This window comes from Pan troglodytes, chromosome 15, assembly GCF_028858775.2.
Source record: "Pan troglodytes isolate AG18354 chromosome 15, NHGRI_mPanTro3-v2.0_pri, whole genome shotgun sequence".
Lineage (NCBI taxonomy): Eukaryota > Metazoa > Chordata > Mammalia > Primates > Hominidae > Pan > Pan troglodytes.
Window position 1 is genome coordinate 90,850,888 of NC_072413.2, and position 10,323 is coordinate 90,861,210.

A 10,323-nucleotide genomic window follows, 5' to 3' on the forward strand; every position below is an offset into this window, starting at 1 on the left:
ACAAAACTTTCTTGACCTAATTAAAGGGGTTGCATGAGGGCGGAGTTTTTTTCCTTCTCAAATCAATATATTTATTTAAAGACATTGTAAATTGTATGCATATATTTACACATACATGTTATCAGAGCTCTTATACTGCTTTTTATATATAGGTGTCAATTGGAAAATAAGATGATTCTAAAATTTCCCTTTCTCTAGACTTTGTGCTTACTGAAAAATACCATTTTGGGCCAGGTGTGCTGGCTCACACTTGTAATCCTAGCATTTTGGGAGGCCGAGGTGGGAGGATTGCTTGAGCTCAGGAATTTGAAACCAGCCTGGGTAACGTATTAAAAAAAAAATAAAAAGAAAATGCCATATTTATTGCTATGGAACAAAAACTTCAAAGAAAAAGCATGGATTTTATTAAAATATGGTAGAAATAGGCTTTCCTTGTTAGCTCTGTAAATGAGGTAATAGAATATCTGGTCAGGGCAGTTCAGCTTACCTTAAAACTAAGACCCATCTCACCCTGTGGGGCAGGGAGGTGGAAGCTACTTAAATATGTCCTGCTGGACTCCAGCTCCCTGGTGCAAGAGGCCAGCTGAGTGTTGGAAAAGGCTGGTATGTGTGTCTTGGTCTGGTAGGAAGTAGAAGGAAAGGACTAGTAAAGCCTAAGGGGTAGTTAAGGACTAAAGACCTAAGGGACTTCAGGCTCTAATTGGCCAGAAAAAAGAAATACCTGAGAAGGGTGTCTTAGTGGCTGTTCTGCACGCTTTGAGACAGCTACCGTATTCCTATTCTTTCCTGAATGAGAAGAACATGAATTAAATGATTCTGAACTTACATACTTCTTTTTTTGGTGGGCCAGGGACAGAGTCCTGTTCTGTCGCCCAGTCTGGAGTGCAGGGGCGCGATCTCAGCTCACCACAACCTCTGCCTCCCGGGTTCAAGCAATTCTCCCTGCCTCAGCCTCCTAAGTAGCTGGGATTACAGGTGTCTGCCACCATGCCCGGCTAATTTTTGTATATTTTTAGTAGAGATGGGGTTTTGCCATGTTGTCCAGGCTGGTCTCAAACTCCTGACCTCAAGTGATCTGCTCTCCTCGGCTTCCCAAAGTCCTGGGATTACAGGCATGAGCCACCGCGCCCGGCCCCAAACTTCCATACTTCTAATCGGTGATCTGCTTTCCAGACACAATAAAAACACACAAACACTCAAAATAAGTGAAACTCTTTCATAAGCACACTTGAGCAACAAACATGCTACATATGGAAGACTTACTTAGAGAAGATGTCTCAAGGAAAAAAGTGGGTAGTGAAATAATTTTGTTTTAAACCACTATAAGACTGCAAAGTAATTTGAATTATGAGGACTCTTTGTGCTGGCCACTGGAACTGGGGATAGAGTGGTCAACAACAAAGTCCCTGCCTCTGCGGAGCTTTCACTGAAGTGGGAAAGACAAGACTACAAACATACACATCACGTCACTCAGCATTAAGTGTATGAAGAAAAATAGAATGGGGTGAAGGTATAGAGTAGGTTGCAGGGTGACCAGCAAAGTTGTCTCTGCGGAAGTGGCAGGGCCTGAATGAAGTCGTGGGCCATGGGAAATACAGGGCGGGATTTCTATGCAGTAGGTTCAGCAAGAAGCCCAAAGCTTCTGAGTGGGCGCGTGCTTAGTGTGTTTGAGAACTAGACTGGCAGGGAGGCCAGAGTGGCTGGAAGGGGACAAGTGGAGGAGAAGAGGAGGGTGGAGCCAACCCTGTAGGGACCTGTACGCCAGCGTCAGGACTTTGTATTAAAAATCGCTGTTTTGTTTCTGCTTGGTAACCCCCTCTGCCCCTGAACCACTACCTTCTTTAAACAGAGAAAACCTTTAAAAATCTACATTTGGGCATCTACAGACTACAGTTGTTCCACATGCCAATGCTGAATAGTAAGAATTCATTTTGTGGAGTACAGGCTATACCTGAGGAGGTACTTTGCTATGTACTAAGAACACCAAATCAGTGAATTTGTAGATTCCCCAAAAACTTTTGGTCTCCACATTCACAGTCAACTCATCTTTACTCAAATCAAGGACAAACCAAAAGATGAAATCAAGAGTAGAGCCCTTCGTGTCTGAAGGCAAACATCTTCCATCCTTTGACCAACCCTAGTGTGACTCACTGCCTGGCATCACCGCTCTCGTGCTGCCAGAACTCGTAAGCTGAAATGGCTTCAGACCTTTCTGATCCCCTGAGAGGAATGACATTACTTTTTTAGCCACTATTGTATTCCCCCGTGCCTAGAACAGTATCTGGCACATAACTGGCCTGCACTTGATGTTCATTGAACTTCATTGACTCGAGCAAAGCACTAAGCTCATGCACGAGTCTTTAAGCTTCCTAGACCTTCACTCAGCATCTATCCTATTTATACAGCTCATCTGGTTTCTAAAACCATAGCAAAGAAGAGAAATTGTAACTGGCCAGGTACGTTGACAATAGTGTGGATTTAGATCGGGCAGCTTGGCAGGGCTTCCCCCAAAACGGGAAAAGCCATAAGAATTTGAAAGCAAAAGATGGCCTGAAGATATTGCTGGCCATATATGTTCATAGTTGTGTTAGTCTGTTTTGACTGCTATAATAAAAGAACATAGACTGGCTTATCAACAACACAGGTTTACTTCTCACAGTTCTGGAGACTGGGAAGTCCAAGATGAAGGCATCAGCAGATTTGGTGTCTAGCAAGGGTCCTTTTCCTCTTAGACAGTCTTCTTACTGTAACCTTACATGGCAGAAGGGGCAAAGGATCTCTCTGGGGCCTCTCTTTTTTGTTGTTTGTTTTTGTTTTTGTTTTGAGACAGTCTCGCTCTGTCGCCCAGGCTGGAGTGCAGTGGCGCAGTCTGGGCTCACTGCAACCTCCGCCTCCCAGGTTCACACCATTCTCCTGTCTGGGGCCTCTTTTATGGGCACTTATCCCATTTGTAATCCATCCTCAGGACCTAATCACTTCCAAAGACACCACCTTCAAGTAAACTTAACTACTAGCAATTTGCTTTAATTCATAAACATGGCACAAGTCACTTGAATCAAAGAATTAAAACTTAATTAGGACTAGAACACATATTCTCAACATAGGTGATGTCACTCCCAAGGGGGTTAAATTTCCTAGGAGGGTAAAGATATCTTACTGTTTTTATCTATAAAGAGCCCAGATATGCATGTGGTATGTAACAGTATATCTGTGGTATTAGGATTGTATGTGTGGGCTGGGCACAGTGGCTCATGCCTATAATCCCAGTACTTTGGGAAGCCAGGATAAGCAGATTGCTTGAGTTCAGGAGTTCACAACCAGCCTGGGAAGCATGGTGAAACCCCATCTCTACAAAAAAAAAAAAAAATTTAAAGCCGGTTGTGGTGGCATGCATCTGTAGTCCCAGCTACTCAATAGGCTGAAGTGGGAGGTTTACTTGAGCCTGGGAAGTTGAGGCTGTAGTGAGCTGTGATCATGCCACTGCACTCCAGCCTGGACAGCAGAGCAAAACCCTGTCTCAAAAAAATAAAAAAGACTGTATTGGGATAGTAATAATGAAAAAAAGTATTGAGAAACACTGGGCTAGAATGATAAGGCAGAGACCTATTTCCTGCCCTCATGGAGCCTACATTCTAACAAATGGAACTGTTTTTTAAATTTTTAAATCAGTACATAACATACATATTTTTGGGGTACAGTGATAATTTAACACATTCATATAATTTGTAAAGATTAAATTAGTGTCATTGGGACATTCATCACCTTAATTATTTGTCTTTATGCTAGAAATATTCTAAATATTCTAGCCATTTTAAAATGTAAAATAGATTATTGCGAACTATAGTCACCCTATGGATTTATCAAACAGTGAGTCTTACTCCATCAACTGTGTGTTTGTATCCATTAATTCGCCTCTCTTCATTCCCTCCTCCAAACTACCTTTCCTGGTCTCTGGTAACTGCCAGTCCACTCTCTATCTTCTGAGATCCAATTTTTTACCTCCCACATATGAGTCAGTACATGCAATATTTGTCTTTCTGTGCCTGGCTTAATTTACTGAACATAATGACCTCCAGTTCCATCCATGTTGCTACAAATGACAGGATTTCATTCTTTTTATGGCTGAGTAATATTCCATTGTGTGTATATGCCACATTTTCTTTATCCATTCATCCATAAATAGGCACTTAAGTTGATTCTATATTTTGGCCATTGTGAAGAGGAAACTGGTTTTTAAAGTCATGCATGACCTGGCCCTCACTACCCCATGACTTTCCAGCCACTCCCCACATCTCATTCTACCCTCATCTCTCTGACCACTATGCTAGTCTATTACTGTTCTGATTATTCACTGCCTCTTACTGTGGGAGGATTTTACTTCCTGTCCCACTGATATCAGCCTTGGCCACATGACTTGACTTGCTTTGACTCACCAGCCAAATATTAGTGGTGAAATATTAGTGGAACAGTTCCCTTCCTCAGCAGAAGCTTTAAGAGTCATCTGTGGCTTTGATACCTAACTTGTTCCTCCTCCATGAGTTTAGCATGTCCCAGATAGGGGCTGTCCTCCAGCCTAGGCCCTGGAATGAAGCATGTCCACAGTGGACATGTGGCTGGAATGAAAAGTAAATCTTTGCTTTTGTGGATTCCTGAAATTAGGAGGAATAGCTAACAATAGCTGACTAGTGTGTCCAACAGTGCACTAACCAAGCTTTCTCCCTGCCTCCAGACCTTACCTTCTTGGCTTTTGTCCCCTCCTAATGTCAGCATAGATGCCACTTTGTGAAATCAGAACTCCATCTTTTCCTGCAAAAAGAAAAAAAATAGTAGCCTAGGTGTTCATAGGCAGAATGATGCTCCCCCACAAAGATGTGAGTGCCCTTCTTTGCCCTCGTCACTGAAACCTGTAAATATGTCATCTTAAAAGGCAAAGGGGGTGTTGTCCATACGGTTAACGATCACAAAATATGGAGATTATCCTGAATTACCCCACAGGGATCCTTAAAAGATGGAAAAGGAAGCAGAAGAATCAGAGACGATGTGACAAGGGAAGCAGAGGTTGCAGCAATGCCATTGTTGGCTTTGAAGGTGGAGGAAGGAAGGGGCTCTGAGCCACAGACTGCAGGAGGCCTCTAGAAGCTGAAAAAGATGAGGAAACAGATTCTCCCCTAAAGCCTTCACACGAAATGCAGCCCTGCTGACACCTTGATTTTAGCCCAGTGAGACCCACTCCAGACTTATGCTCTCTAGAACTGCAAGATAATAAATTCGTGTTGTTTTAAGCCACTAAGTTTGTGGTAATTTGTTACAGCAGCCGTAGAATATGGGCGTGGCATCCCTCCCTGGTGAGGAGCTCCCACAGCACCCTCATCACAGTCCTTGTGCTTCACAGGGCTGCCTCTTCACTTTCCACCCCGCCAGCAGGACTCCAAGCTTGACATTTCAACTCTATCACAGTTGTCTCCTCAGAGCCCAGAATAGTGCAAGGAACTTAGTAAGTACTCAGTGCAGATTTGTCAAATGAACAATTTTCAAAACCAGGACTAAATTAGAGCTGAATGCTACTATTTTCTGACTTGATGGCTTAAGTAGCTGTGGTCCTTAGAAGCCACTTACCATCTCTGACCCTCAATTTCCTTGTTGTTAAAAATGGAGAAAATGCCACCATCACAAAGAAGTCCCCCACAGGGAAAAAGAGCATTTTCTAAGCTGTAAAGTGCATTCCAATTTGAGTTTTATTGGATGGCATGTTTATAAAGTCGAATGAAGCTGAGATAGTGAAAAACGGCCCTGCTAGACAATCAACCATGTGTCCAGCAGAATATAAACAATACTCAGAACAAGGCATTGACAAGGCCAGTCTTGGGAGCACAAAAATTACTAAACACTCCCTTCTACTAATAAGCATTGCCCCTTTCTGAACAACTGCTGCTGCTTTGCCAATAACAACTCAAGCCCCCATGTTAACCCTCCTAGATAGCAATGATTGAGCTACTCAGTCACCAAATTGCTCCTGCTTCTCGACAACATGCATCCCAGAACTGGCCCCCATTCCTTATTCTCCCTCACAATGTTCCAAAACAAGCCAAAACCCTTTAAGAAGCCCCTGTCAGCTGGGCTCAGCAGCTCACGCCTATAATCCCAGCTCTTTGGGAGGCAGAGATAGGAGGATCACTTGAGTCCTGGAGTTCCAGACCAGCCTAGGCAATACAGTGAGACCATGTCTCTACAAAAAATTTAAAAATTAGCCTAGTGTGGTGGTGCACACCTATAGTCTTAGCTACTTGGGAGGCTGAGGTGGGAGGATCACTTGAGCCCAGGAGTTCGAGATTACAGTGACCTATGGCCACTGCACTCCAACCTGGACAACAGAGGGAGACCCTATCTCTTAAGAAAAAAAAAAAAAGACCCCTATCATCTCCCGTTACTGAGATATTCTTGGGTACACAGTCTCCCTTGCTGCAGCAAGTCTAATAAACCTAATTCCTAATTTTGGTAGTTTTGTTTTGTTTATTTGACTACAAGTGTGGTCTTCAGTCAGCTCTGATAGAAGCTCCTCATATTCAGTTCTATAATTTTACAGACAAGCAGACAGATCCAAAGACCCATCAAGGTCCTCCAATTAGCAGTAGAAATGAGATCAAGCATATGTTTTGTTTGTTTTCACATAGCCACGGGTTTGGCCTATTTGGTTACTAAACATGTCAGTGTATCAAATCTGTCTGGCACAGAATCTTCTATTTCTCATCTTGACTAGGACCCTCCAGTAGCTTTTAGGCAGGGAGAAAACCTGCCATATTTTTTCAAATAATGCTTAGTTCTGGGACAAAGCCAGATACGTTCTAATGAGAGTTAATTGTTCTTTATCAGCGTGAGAGGAAGCAGGTGTGTGTTCCCCGCTGACATCTGATTTATTTCTTTGAGATCTTGGAACAGACACTTCATCAGCCACCCAAGCAGGAAATTGCTTTTCTGCAGAAGGTAAACAAGAGGGTTTTCTTTATTTTTGGCCATAAAATTGGACCCAAAAAGCATTTCAAATCACTTGGAGTTTTTTTTCCTTCTGATTATTTGAATTATATTCCTTAATTGTGGGAAATACAGAAAAGAAGAAAATATTCACCCATAGACCCAACACTCCAGACTAATAAGTTGTCCCATTTGGCCTGTTTCCTTCCAGTTTTTTTTTTTTTTTTTTTTTTTTTCCCCAATTGTGAATGTGTATGTATGTAGGAAGGTCTGGAAGTGGAGGGAGAGCAGCTTTTAGTTGAAGCCATACTGAATATATGATTTTCATTTTCAATTGCATTTTTAAATTACATAACACATGAATACATGCTTACTGCAAAGATCCCAAACAATACCATATGCAGAGCAGAAAGTTCTAGTGCTCTTCAGCACTGCACCAGTGATAACTACCATTAAATTAGGAAAAACGGGGATAAATACCAGGGTACATTACTTAGTACTCACAAGTACTCAGTAAGTAAGTGCTTAGCAGTGGGTAAGGGCAGGTGTAGCAGTTGGTAAGTGGATTCTTCCCATCCCATCAGTGGTGAACAGACCCTTACTTGAACTCCAGTAGTCTCCTGCCTCCTGGTCATGCCTTCATGTAATTCCCTCCTTATGAGTACACATGGGACCTGTGACTTGCTTCTAACCAACAGAATATGGCAAATGTGAGGGGATGTCACTCCTAAGACTGGGTTACATTCTATGGCAAAGGTGATAAGCTGTCAGGCTCATGGCTATATTATGTTGTAGAGGATTACATCTTCCCTGGCTGGACCCTCCCTGTTGGCTTGATGAAGTAAGCAGTCGTGTTGGGGAGCCCATGTGGCAAAAGACTATGGGCAGCATCTAGGGCCTTAGGCAGCCTCCAGCAGACAGCCAGCAGAAAGCCGGGCCCTCAATAACACAAGTGCAAGGAAAGGAATTCTGCCAGCAACCTGAATGAACTTGGAAGCAGATTCTTCCCCAGTTGAGTCTCTAGACGAGACCACAGGCCTGGCTGACATCTTAGTTGTGGCCTTGTGAAACCAAAAATAGGGACCTAGTTAAACTACGCCCAGATTCTTCACCCACAGCAATTGTGAGATAATAAGTGTGTGGTGTTTTAAGCAAAGCTGCTGAACTTGAGGTAATTTGTTACGTGGTGGGAGGAAACTACGTTTTCTATGCATTTCCATCCTGCAGTGGTCAGGACTCCTCAGGTTTTAAGTAGGAAATACACAACTGACACTGGCAGGAAACCCAGTTTCACCTAACTTCAGGTATGTTTACATTCAGTGGCTCAAACACTGCAGACTTTCTCCTTTTAGCTCTTTGTTGTGTCAGCTTAATTCACAGGCAGCTACTTCCCGAAGATGACCACATCATTTAGTTCACATCCAGTCAGCTTGGTGGCCTCAGGGGAAAAGTATGCTGCCTTTTCCCAGTATGTCCAGCAAAAAGCCCCGGGCTTGGTGTCTGTTGGCTCTGGTTGGACTTACTTAAGACATGTGCCTACCAGTCCCTGGGGACAGGTGGATGTAGTTCATATGCCCTATCTAGACCTCATGAGCCAAAAAGGGGAGAGCTGAGCACTAAAAGAAAATAAGGGGGCCGGGAGCAGTGGCTCACACCTGTTATCCCAGCACTCTGGGAGGTGGAGGCAGGCAGATCATCTGAGGTTGGGAGTTCGAGACCAGCCTGACCAACATGGAGAAACCCCGTCTCTACTAAAAATACAAAAAAAAAAAAAAAAAAAAAAAATTAGCCAGGCGTGATGGGGCATTCCTGTAATCCCAGTTACTCAGGAGGCTGAGGCAGGAGAATCACTTGAACCCGGGAGGTGGAGGTTGTGGTGAGCTGCAATCATGCCACTGCTTTCCAGCCTGGGCAACAAGAGAGAAACTCTGTCTCAAAAAAAAAAAGAAGAAACAAAATAAGGGTGCTGCCGGGTGGAGAAGGTGGAACAGAAGCTGAATTAAAACAGCAGCCATCCAGATCATGGATATGTATCTTCATATTGCATACAATGGAATATGGAATTGCATATTCATTTGGATACATATCCATGTATCCATTGTTGATGTAACAATATAACAGTATTACAGTAAACACCTCCCATAAACTTTCTAACATGTTTATGAAAGTAAACATGAAGACCAGGTGGAGTGGCTCAGGCCTGCAATCCCAACACGGGAGACCAAGGCAGGTGGATTGCTTGAGCCCAGGAGTTCAAGACCAACCTGGGCAAAATGATGAAACCTTGTCTCTACAAAAAAAAAAAAAGTTAAAAAATTAACTGAGCATGGTGGCACACATCTGTAGTACCAGCTACTCAGGAGGCTGAGGTGGGAGTATTCTTTGAGCCTGGGAGGCAGACATTGCAATGAGCTGAGATTGTACCACTGTACTCCAGCTTGGGTGACAGCAAAACTCTGTCTCAAAAGAAAAAAAAAAGTACAGACAAGTTGAAAAAATAACATAATGAATATCTATATGCCCTTCACTTAGACTTCATTGTTAACATTTTGCCCCAGCTGTTCTTTTTTTTTCTGAATAACTTAAGTTGAATTATAGACCTCATGACACTTTATCTCAGGATATTCCAGCTTGGACCTAAGAATAAAAGTAGCCTCCTATATAACAACAAAATCATTAACACACATCCAACAAATCTAACATTGTGCAATGATATTATATATGGTCCATATTTAAATTTTTCTAACAATCCAAAAAATGTTTTTGTGAGCTATTTTCAATTTTTTTTCTGATCCAAGAGCCAACCCAAGATTGCATTGGATTATCATTCTCTTCCGTCTCCTTTATCTAGAACAGCTCTCTTTCTTTCCTTTTTTGGTCCTTTATGTGTTGATATTTTGAAGAGTATGAGCCACTTATAACATAAGAATTTGTTTATTTCTTTGTGATTAGGTTCAAGTTCAACACTTTGGAAAGAATACTATATAGGTGATGTTGAATCACTATGTCACTTCAAGAGGCAGGCAATGTCAGGGATGCTAACTTTGATCATTTGGTTAAAATGGTTTCTTCTAGTTCTCTCCATTATAAAGGTGTATTTTCCCCTTTTTTGTCAATAAATGTGTGACACCTTGAGACCTTGCAAATTTCCTATTCCCTAACAAACTTTCAGCAATTTTAGAATGCATTGGTGATCCCTGTCTGAATTATTTTAGATGCAAAATGGTGATTTTCTAATTCTATCATCATTCCTTCTATTGTTAGTTAGCTATTTTCTCTCTCTCTCTACTCCCCCTTTTTAAAAATACTATCACGGCTGGGCACGGTGGCTCATGCCTGTAATCCCAGCACTTT